Below are 10,849 nucleotides of genomic sequence, written 5' to 3'. Positions count from 1 at the left end.
TTAAGCCTTTTGGTTGTGACTTGTTCCGTAAGCATAGGATAGTGGGTGTTATAATGGCTGAGAGTTTTTTGATGAAAAGATTGCTCTGCTAGGTTGATGTCCCCTATGGTTGGTGTGATTCTTCTTGGGTTGCAGTGTGTTGCTGTTGTAGGGAGTTAAAATGGTTCTCTAACTTTTGTAACATCTCTTCTTGCTTCCTAGAGGTATTCGTAGAGGAATTCGTATTTGTATTACTTAAAATTATCTAAATAAAATAAATAAAATAATAAAATGTTTATTTAGGTAAGGTACATACATACAAGAAATTTTTACAAAGATTGGTTGAATTATAGGTAGTGCTAGTATATACAATGCCTAAAGCCACTATTACGCAAAGCGTTTCGGGCATCTGTTAGATTAAGGACCTGCCCGAAGCGTTGCGTGTACTAGTGGCTTTACAAGACTGTAAATACAATACTATGTATTCTCACAAACCCAATGTACCTTCTTGTATATAAATAAATAAATAAGTAAATAAATAAATTATTAAGACCGTTGTGTCTTGGCTTGGCGCGCGCGGGAAGTGAAGGTGGAGTGTAAACAAAACGTCAGACGTATCTGGGCAGTTCTGAGAGGTGTTGTGTTAGTGTTCACGCTAGGTTTGTTGAGGTGGTGGGTAACGTCATATATTTTCATATCTTCTAATATACTGTACGTGTAATGTGTCTTCTTGGGTGAAAAGGCTGGGCTACTTGTAGATATGCTCAGTGAGAGTTTTAGCTGGTTCTTTCTGATAGAGTTTCGGGCAGGTCCAGAAATGTTATGTATGATATTTTTATGTATGGAAAAGTATATACTGTACATACAAAATGAGTTACAAGCATAATGTTGGATTTCTAGATAGAGCAAGTATATACTATACCTAAATAATGTTGAATTAAAGACAGTAGTATGCAGTGTTTTGGGCAAGATGTGGAAAAATAAACTTAAAAACCTAGACAAAACTAATTGAGATCAAAGGCAAGAATTGAACTGAAGTTGAAAATAAAGAATGGCAATAATTACATGTTGAATGGAACAGCAGAAAATTGCAACAGAATAACAGATAAAGATTTATTTAGATTAGCAGATTTATTCAATAGCAGATTTATTTTAACTAAATAAACAGATGGCATACAATTCTCCAAATTTATACTTGGCAGATATCATCGGTTTGACAAGTTAGTCATTAATCACTAATGTTTGATAACAGCAAGACATAGGTTGACATTTAGGAGGTAAGGTAGGTTACATGGAGTTGATTAGGTAGTACAGTGCTTAGTTTTTCTCTTAAACTGGTTGAGAGATGGGCAGTCTTTGAGATGACTGGGAAGGTCATTCCATATTTTGGGACCCTTGATGCGCAGAGTATTTCTACTTTGGTTAAGTCACACTCTTGGAATATGAAGTAGATAATGAAATGGGTAATTGTTTCTAGTGTGGTGCTCGTGGGTTCTGTTACAACCTTCTTGGAAGTTTTTAAGATCAGGATTGGCATTACAGTTCAGAGTTTTAGATATATAGAGTACACTTTTACTTAACACTTAACACAGTACGCTGTACACTTAAATTTTAAATTTAATTGTAATTTGATTTACAGTATATGTCATTTATTGAAATTAATTATTGAGCTCATTTTGTTTTCTTAAGTTCATACTAATTATAGGTTCATAACTAAGCTATATATAATTAATTATATTTAAGATTATTTTACTTTACAATTATTATTTATCTTATTATTTTTGCTATACAGTATATTAATCTTGTCAGTCTACTGATTTTTTGTTTTCTCTCTTTACCTAACTTCTGTATCCTTCTTGGCTATCTTCGGTGATCTTTATTCTACTTTTAATTGTTTCTATTTTTTGTGTACTTGCATGTATTGTTGTGTTTTGCTATAATTACTTTCTATTTACAGCAGATATAGTATTTAACTGTTCCTATAATTGCTTGTCTTATTGTATTGTGACCCCATTGCATCTACATGCCTACTGTACTGATATTGATCCTGATCGATATCTTCTTTCTCATATTTACACCAATCAGCACATTGATCATCACTATTGCAGGTATTACACAGCAAATCTTGCAAAAAACAAACTCCTAAATAGCACCTACTTATCAGTTTACAACCAAAATGTTAGGTTACTTGGTACAAACATATTTTGATGATATAAATGCACTACTCACAGCACTGGGTACTAAATTATCATTCATTATTTTAACAGAAACTTGGCTAAGTAAAGACTATACCCAACTCTACAACTTAGCTGGTTATAAAGCCATTCACAACTGCAGGCCTAATAAAAAAATGAGGTGGCACAGCAATATATTACAAAGATACCGTCATATGCAATAGTGTCATTAGTGATAGAGACGACTATTGTGAATATACCCTTGCCAAGTTCTCCAGTAAATCCCTTAAATCCTCCTTGACTATCGGTGGCATCTATAGATTTTCCAATACCAATATAGCTTCATTCTCAGATAACCTAAGGAATCTTATCATAAATAACAATCTCAACAAAAATCACATCATTCTAGGAGGTGATTTCAATATTGACCTGGGTCTACAACATAACCCTCAAGTGGACTATTTTTGTATCAGCATGAACTCCTGTATGCTAATCCCCACAATCACCAAGCCCACCCGAGTCACTCAAACATCTGCCACTACCTTGGATCACTTATGGACTAATATAACAGCTCCCCTTACATCTGGGGTAATCTATGACAGAACAACTGACCATTATCCTACCTTCCTCATAGCAAACATGGACATAACACCACCAGAAAGCAAGAAACTCACACTCAGGCTACACATTGAAGCAGCTATAGGCACCTCTCAAATGCACTTCACAATATTAACTGGGAATCTGAATTCAATAATACCCAGGATATAAACTCATTAGCTAACCTCTTTCTCTCCAGTACTCTAAGCCTCTACAACACTCACTGTCCCCTCTTTACCAAACAAGTAATTGACAAAAAAATAAACAATCCGTGGCTCACAAGTGACATATTCAAAATCAATCAACAAAAAACATGAATATGAAAAGAAATTTAGGATTGGCCTAGTTACAAAGGAAGTAGTTAAAAGGTATTCATCAGTGCTCACCAGTATCATAAGAAAAGCTAAACTTTCATATTATGAAAATTCAAAGAAGCAAAAGGGAACATGAAAAGCACATGGAAAACCATCTCTAATATCCTAGGAACTAAACAACACTCCCAACCAGATAAAACTCTCTAAGGATGGCTATACACCATCAACTGATTTAGAAATGGCAAAAGAATTTAATAGCTTCTTTTCATCGGTTGGTGCTAAACTTGCCAGAAAAATCCCACAGACTCAGACACATATCAACACATCTCTCAGGCAGCTATCCAAACTCTCTTCTCCTTTCACCAGTCAGCCCGACAGACGTTGTGTCCATCATACACTCACTCAAAACCAAAGCTGGGAACATCAGTGAAATCCCGTCCATTGTATAGAAGAGCGCCTCCCATGCCCTTGCGCCACCCATAGCTCTGCTGTTCAACAAATCCTTAAAGTGTCATATCTTCCCTGATATCCTTAAAAAAGCAAGAGTAATGCCAGTTCATAAAGGAGGCAATCCAGCAGACATAAACAATTATTGATCAATATCAAACCTACCCATACTATAAAAAATATTTGAATAAATTATCTACAAACAGCTCTACTCCTACCTTGTAAAATTTGACATACTCAGCCCCTCTCAGTTTGGCTTCCGCTCCCAAAAGAGTACTAATAATGCAATTATTAGTCTCCTTGATATAATTTACTCAGCCCTTGACAAAAATGAGTTTCCGATTGGACTATTCATTGACCTGAGAAAGGCCTTTGATACTGTTAATCACAACTACCTCTTATGTAAACTCCATCATTATGGAATCCGAGGCCATGCCCTGTACTATATCCAATCCTATCTTAGTGATAGACACCAATGAAAAGCAATCAATGATATAACCTCTCCCACTCTACCAATTACCGTTGGAGTGCCACGGGGCAGCCTCTTGGGACCTCTCCTATTTCTTATATACCTCAATGATCTGCCTAATGTCTCTAACATTCTTAAACCTATATTGTTTCCTGATGATACTACCCTCATCTACTTAAACCCCAACCCACATACACTAAATAATATTGTTAATAATGAACTAAAAAAATCCACTTATGGATGTCAACCAACAAACTAACACTAAACATAGAAAAGATCTACTACATCTTATTTGGAAGCAAATCAACAAATACAATTTAGCTTCAGATAGACAATGTTAACATTAGTAATAAAAATGATGGAAAGTTTCTTGGCCTATTGCTAGACAAGAGACTCAACTTCAGCACCCACATCCAACACATAACTAAAACAGTCTCTAAAAGTTGGTATACTCTCCAAAATCAGATATTATATACCTTAACTCTGCTCTCATCTCACTATATTATGCACTAATCTATTCCTATCTTAATTATGGTATCTGTGCATGGGGTTCAACCACTGCAAACCACCTCAAGTCCATCATCACCCAGCAAAAGTCTGCTATCAGAATAATAACAAATTCTGCTTTCAGACAACACTCAGCCCCCTTGTTTAAATCCCTAAACATGCTAAACATAAACTCACTCCACACATTCTCTTGTGCCAACTTCATTTACAAAACTCTGTTCTTAAATGCAAACCATGCTCTGAAACTCTCCCTGGACAGATGTAATAGGACCCATTATCACCACACCAGAAATAAATATTTCTTTGATACCCCAGAGTCAAACTTAATCTGTGTAAACACTCTATGCAAATAAAGGGACCTAGTCTATGGAACTCGCTCCCTAATGAATTGAAAAACTGTCCAACTTTTGCGCCATTCAAAAAGAAAACTAAAAAGTACCTATTTTCATCTTCATAGTTTCCTACCTTGTTGCTTTAAAATTGCACTGTATCTAGTGCTACCCAATCTCCAAATCTTTATGTACCTAATCCAAACAACTTTACCATTGTGATCATTGCTGTCTTTTTATATGTGCTATCAATTTGCTGTATGGTGCTTATTAATCTTTGTTTAAATTACCAATCAAGATGTCAATGCAATCAATCAGAGCTACCAATGTGCTTTAATATACCTACTAATCTCTCTCATCTCATTTTTGTTCTTGCAAAAATCTGTTATCTGATATCTGTTATCTGATATCTGTTATTTTATTAATTCTGCTAGAATTTACCTACTTAAAATTATCTGTTAGATTAAGGACCTGCCTGAAACGTTGCACATACTAGTGGCTTTACAAGATTGTAAATACCATGCTATGTATCCTCACAAACCCAGTGTACCTTCTTGTATATAAATAAATAAATAAATAAATAAATAACTTGAGAGTGTGTACAGTGATTTAATATCTAACATATTCCAAGATTTAGGTAAGGGGCCAAGTGCTGTCAGGGGCCAGAGTTTGTTATTGTTCTAATTGCTAATCTAACAGATAAGTTTATTAAGAGGTGCATTATAGGAAATTTTGAGTTCAACATAATATCTACAATATAAATTGATGGAAGTGATTACTTTGGTGAAGTTGCATGTCTTAAGTACTAATATTAGGGGAGAGGGTAGCACAAGATACAGTGTGAGTTTGTAGCACATGGTAGGAAAATTTGTTATAAAATTAGGTATGTATATATTTATATATATATATTTATTTATTTATTTATTTACAGTATTGGCATGTCTCCTGTGCCAGGTGAGTATGACGGGCATACAGTAGCCCGTGCTGCTTGAAAGGTTTTGTTCTGAGTAGCTGAATCTAAAACAACAACAAATTTATTCATTTACATGAAGGGACATTGGGTTTGTGCGAGTACATAACATTGGTGTTTTTACAGTTTTGCAAAGCCACTAACATGCATAGCATTTTGGGCAGGTCCTTAATCTAACAGATTAGGTTAAGATGAATAGTTTCATTGTAGTAATATTTGATTTCGACATATAACTTCAATATAAATTGATGGAAATGATTACACTGGTGATTACACACTATAATGGATTACCAGTTTCCAGAGATGCGGTACCAGTTTCCAGAGATTCCCTAGCTGGCGGACTGCCCTTTCTTCTCTTTGGGAGTTTGGTGCGGGTTTTGTCAGACCCACATGCTTGAGTGGAGTGAGGTTTCCTCGATGTTGCAGGTGTTTTTTGGGGCGCTCACTGGAGTTCCTCAACGAGCACCTCTTTGCCCCTGCGCTTTCCTGTGATGTGGGTCTGGTACCGTTACACGCTTAGGTCCCCCCTCTCTTTTGTCTGCCTTGGCGGCAGATGACTATCGAACTCGAGATCACTTGACTTCAGTCTTACGCTTCTCTGGTCTTCTGGAGCTTCCTCGGACTGGCTTTCGGAAGATGTGGGGGCGTTGAGTAAGGGGCCTTTGGCTGGGGGTTCTGGTTTCGGCTGCTGAGGCTGTTTGCGCTGATCCTCCGGGAGGTGGTGTCTATGTTTTTTACCTCTAGTCTCGTATGTCGACAGGCCGTCCTCGGCCTCTCATTAGATTTAGCTTGGGCCCTGACTTTGCAGTCTTCATCTCCATTCTGTCCTCTGCTATTTCTAGAGGACTGAACTCACCTAGTTGTACTCACCTAGTTTTACTTGTGGGGGGATGAGCTCTGGCTCTTTGGTCCCGCCTCAATGGTCAATAAACTGGTGTTTCTCAGTTTCTGTCGGCAGCTTCTACTAGTTGTCACCCCTTTTCTGATTTGTTGGTGCTCAAAGGGGGAGGGGGGGGAGGTTCTCGCTCCTCTCGAGGTGGTCGTGCCAGGGCTCGGGCTTCGGTAGGTCAAGGTGGGCCTTTGGTTCCAGTTTTGGAGCCAGTGTGTCCTCGGGGGCCTTCTTCGTCTGGTCGGCAGGTGGTTGCTGTGCGCAGAAGTCGGCTTCTCGGAGATCGTGTCGGCATCTTTCGTGGGGTAATTGGGGGGGGGGGGAAGGCTGGCTCTGTTTGCCCGCGCTTGGTCCTACGATTCGTGGGCTTTTTGTGTCGTTTCTTCCGGCCTTGTAACAAGAGACTTTGAACTAGGTATCCCGCAGGGTGGTGTCCTCAGTCCTACCTTATTTAATATCTTAATAAACACGCTGTTAAACTCTATACCGAGCAAACCCAACGTCCACATCATTAGCTATGCTGATGATATAATGATACACACCACTGGGTATGCTAACACGCAGAACACTCTTAACTCTGTATTAGACTCATGTCAGGACCTAGGTTTAATTATCTCAGCAGAGAAAACAAAGATACTAAATCGGCGCCCACCCAGGCAGGGAGGAGCTGTTCGCAAGATGCAACTGTCTGATGGCTCCCAGCTTGACTATGTAAACAGATTCAAATACCTTGGCCTTGAGGTGCCACTGTATGGTCCTGTTGTATTCAGACTCTGTCGTCAGTATAAAGAGAGGCTCCGAGCTCTCAAGGCTGTTGCAGGTTATCACTCAGGCTATGGTGCCAATGTCAGAATTGTCAAAATGATGTACCTTGTATACATCAGATCTTTAGTGGATTATGCTGCACCTCTGCTTGTTTTGATGCCTGAAAGAAAGCTTGGAGGGCTTGAAAAGTTGCAGAACGAAGCCTTGAGGATAATCCTTGGGTGCCCTCGTACCACAAAGGTACTTAATATGAGAAAGGAACTTAATATTCTGAGCGTTGTTGATCGTGTTACTGAAATTAACTGTCAAATTGGTATAAAAATGCTTAGGGTAACTCATCCTAATCCTTGCACAGAAGCCCTCCAGAATTTCTTTATTGAAGATCAGCATTGTTCCAAATGGATAGCAAAAACTTGAACTCAACTCAGAATGTATCAGGTTCATGATTTGTACCAAGAGAAACAACAACGGCACTTTCCTGCACCGTGGGAGGTTACACCTTTTCCAGTTTTAATCCCTCCCTTTCCACCCAAGAAGCAAATTAGAGATCAGCCCAAGCTTCGTCTTGAGGCAAAGCTCAACGCCTTAAGCCATATTGATGCTCTGTCCACAGAGCATTCTCTCTCTCAAATCATATACACTGATTGTTCCCTACACCGCACCACGGGTGCAGCTGGAAGTGCAGTTGTTCTGACAATGGGCGATGGCTTGTACTTTTGAGTGTGGAGTCTGTATAAGCAATTGGGCCTCTACTCTTCAGACCGAACTATTTGCCTTGATCCTTGCACTGAAATGTGTACAAGTCTCCAAACTTGATACATTAATTGTAAGTGACTCCTTATCATCCTTAAATGCTCTCAACTCTTTAAGACATAACTGTAACATGCTCGTGTCCAAAGCTAGACACAAATACAACAAAATTATTAAGGATGGTAACAGAGTCCATTTCATGTGGTCTCCATCTTATGTTGGCCTCCGAATGCATGATAGAGCTGATAAGTTAGCCAAAGAATCTGCCTTTAAAGGAGCCGTTGAGTGTAACCTTGGATTGTCAATGAGCAATCTGAGAGCAGCAGTACACCGAGAACTTCAACAAGATCTTGTAGATCTGAGGCAAAGTGAAATTGACACCAGTAATTCCATCTATCATCATACTATCATGCAAGAGGAGCCACACATCTATGGATCATCCAATAAAATCAGCAGACTTCTAGATGTTACTACTGCTTGGCTTAGACTCGGTTACAAGTATCTCTGGGAATTTTCATTATCTGCTGATGTAGACCTGACCAAATGTAAACTGTGTCAACAAAATTATTCGCACACCCTCCGTCACTGTGTGATGGAGTGCGAAAAGATACATGAATTTAGAGACAATTCTATAACCAATGTTCCAGCGATGTGTAAATATTTCATTCAAAATGATCTGCTACCAGAAATTTTAGCCAAATATCCCCAGTTTGCTAACTGTAGGTAGTAACTGAGTGATTGTAACCGATCCACCGCTGCCCACTGGATGGGGGGCGGTGTGCAGGACAAACATATAAATTTTGACACTAGCTCTCCATATATGTCAGTTGCTTAATTTAGAACCTGTACTTGAGGTCAATCTCGAACCCATTGTTGATGTGACGACTTATATTGAATTTTGTAACTAGCTCATCAAGATTGTAACTTGCTTAGCTAAATGAATTGTGGGGTTCAGTCCCTGAGCCCATTATGTGCCTCTGTAACCCTTTCCACTACTGCCCACAAGATGGGTATGGGGTGCATAATAAATGAACTAAACTAAACTTTGGTGGCATTGGGGGGGGGAAGTTCGTAGAGTAGGCTTCTTCCCCGTCTCTATCTGGTCATCTTGTAGTGGGTTCCTTTGGGCATGGTCGAAACAACTTCATCCCTCAAGTGGGTTTCTTGCTTGTTTCCGGCTCTGAAACGGGACTGTGCAAATCTTCGGTTCATTCTCGACATGTCCTGTCTGAACCGTTTGATTCCTTGCCCCTCCTTTCGGATGACTATGTTGTCCCAGGTTTGGCTTCTTCTCGTGCTGGGTGCTTGGATGATTTCTTGGACCTCAAGGATGCTTATTGGCATGTATCTATTCATCCGGGGTTCAGGGATTGGTTAGGTTTCATGGTCGGGTATCAGGCTTACCACTTTTGATGCCTTCCATTCGGTCTGAATCTGACATCTAGCTTATTCATGCATTTAACTAGGGTCGTGGTGGCCTGTCTTCGTCTGCTTGGTATTTGGGTTCTGGCCTACCTCAACGACTGGTTGGTATAGGCTCCCAGCCAGTCTGCATGTCTGCTCGCCAGGGAAATGGTTCTTTCCCAACTTGCTGGGTTCGGGTTCCTGGAGAATTGGCAGAAGTCCTGTCTGGTTCTGTACCGGGTTCGGCCTTGGCTGGGCCTCATGTGAGATTCTCGGACTGCGTCCGTTTGTCTCCCTCCTGTGGCTTTACTCCGGCTGCAGTCTCATCGTCTGCTGCTTTTGAGGGGGACCTGGGTCACTCGGTGGTTGCTCGAGCAGTTATGCGGAAGCCTAAACTTTTCCTTACATGTCTTACTGCTGGGTAGGGTTTGGCTTTGGAGGCTGTTCTGGTATCCTCGGGGGCAGCCCCTTTTGCCTCTCTTGTAATCGCTGGGTTTGACCTCCGGGGTCCTTGCATCGGTTGCTGCGTCTCCGGCTTCCTCTGTGGGTTTTTAAGGGTTTAGTGCCATGGCACCTTTCCCTTCCCTAGCTCGATGTGTTCATGGATGCCTCATCTCTCGGCTGGGGTTTTGTGACCAGCACTCACCAGGCCGGCCAAGGGCTTTGGGCTCCGTCCTTCTGTTGGGCTCACAGCACGGTGTGGGAGTTTGCAACTGAGGCAGATGCTGCGGCAGATTCGGTTACCTCAGGGCTTGGTGATTCGCCTCCATTTGTACTGCTCTCCTGTGGTTCAATGTCTCAACCGGGGTGATGTTCTCTGTGGTCTGTGACTCTTTGGGGCTGGTCGCTTCAGGTAGCTCTCCTGCTGACTTCTCATGGTTTAGCTATCCATACAGTTCACATTCAGGGGGGGTGTCTAACGACCTGGCGGACAGCCTGTCTCGCTTCATCCCTATTTCCACAGAGTGGAGGGTCGACACACCCTCCTTCCTTTGACTTTGTCGGACATTCAGGCGCCCGGAGGTGGACCTCTTTGTGTCGGCTTGGTCCCAGCGCCTCCCAATATGCATGGTGCCATTTCCCGATTAGTTGAGGTGGGGGAAGGTTCGAGTTCCTTCATGCCCTGGTCCAGTTGTTCTTTGGGTTCTGGCTCGGCTCGAATCCTATCGAGGAAGAGTGGTTCTCCTTGCTCCATGGTGGCTGGCCCAGCCTTTGTTTCAGGAACTGCTTGCATGTTGTCCGAAGCCGATGGTTT

At 40.9% G+C, this 10,849-nt stretch overlaps 1 protein-coding gene across 5 annotated transcripts in view; it reads left to right on the top strand.

Annotated features, from left to right (window-relative positions):
* The first annotated feature begins 558 nt into the window (after positions 1 to 558).
* PolD1 (DNA polymerase delta) overlaps positions 559 to 10,849 on the top strand; it is a 163,097-nt gene continuing 152,806 nt past the window's right edge. For 2 of the 5 annotated variants that reach the window (XM_045763351.2, XM_069324247.1), the window contains exon 1: positions 576 to 651. The gene's annotated coding sequence lies outside the window, so the exon portion shown is untranslated. Of the gene's footprint in view, positions 652 to 10,849 lie in introns of all 5 variants that reach the window. The other 3 variants (XM_045763369.2, XM_045763378.2, XM_045763359.2) reach the window with 3 other exon arrangements.

This window comes from Procambarus clarkii, chromosome 14, assembly GCF_040958095.1.
Source record: "Procambarus clarkii isolate CNS0578487 chromosome 14, FALCON_Pclarkii_2.0, whole genome shotgun sequence".
In the NCBI taxonomy this organism is placed as follows: Eukaryota; Metazoa; Arthropoda; class Malacostraca; order Decapoda; family Cambaridae; genus Procambarus; species Procambarus clarkii.
Note: the sequence above shows the minus strand (reverse complement) of the source record. Positions and strands in the feature narration are given on the sequence as shown.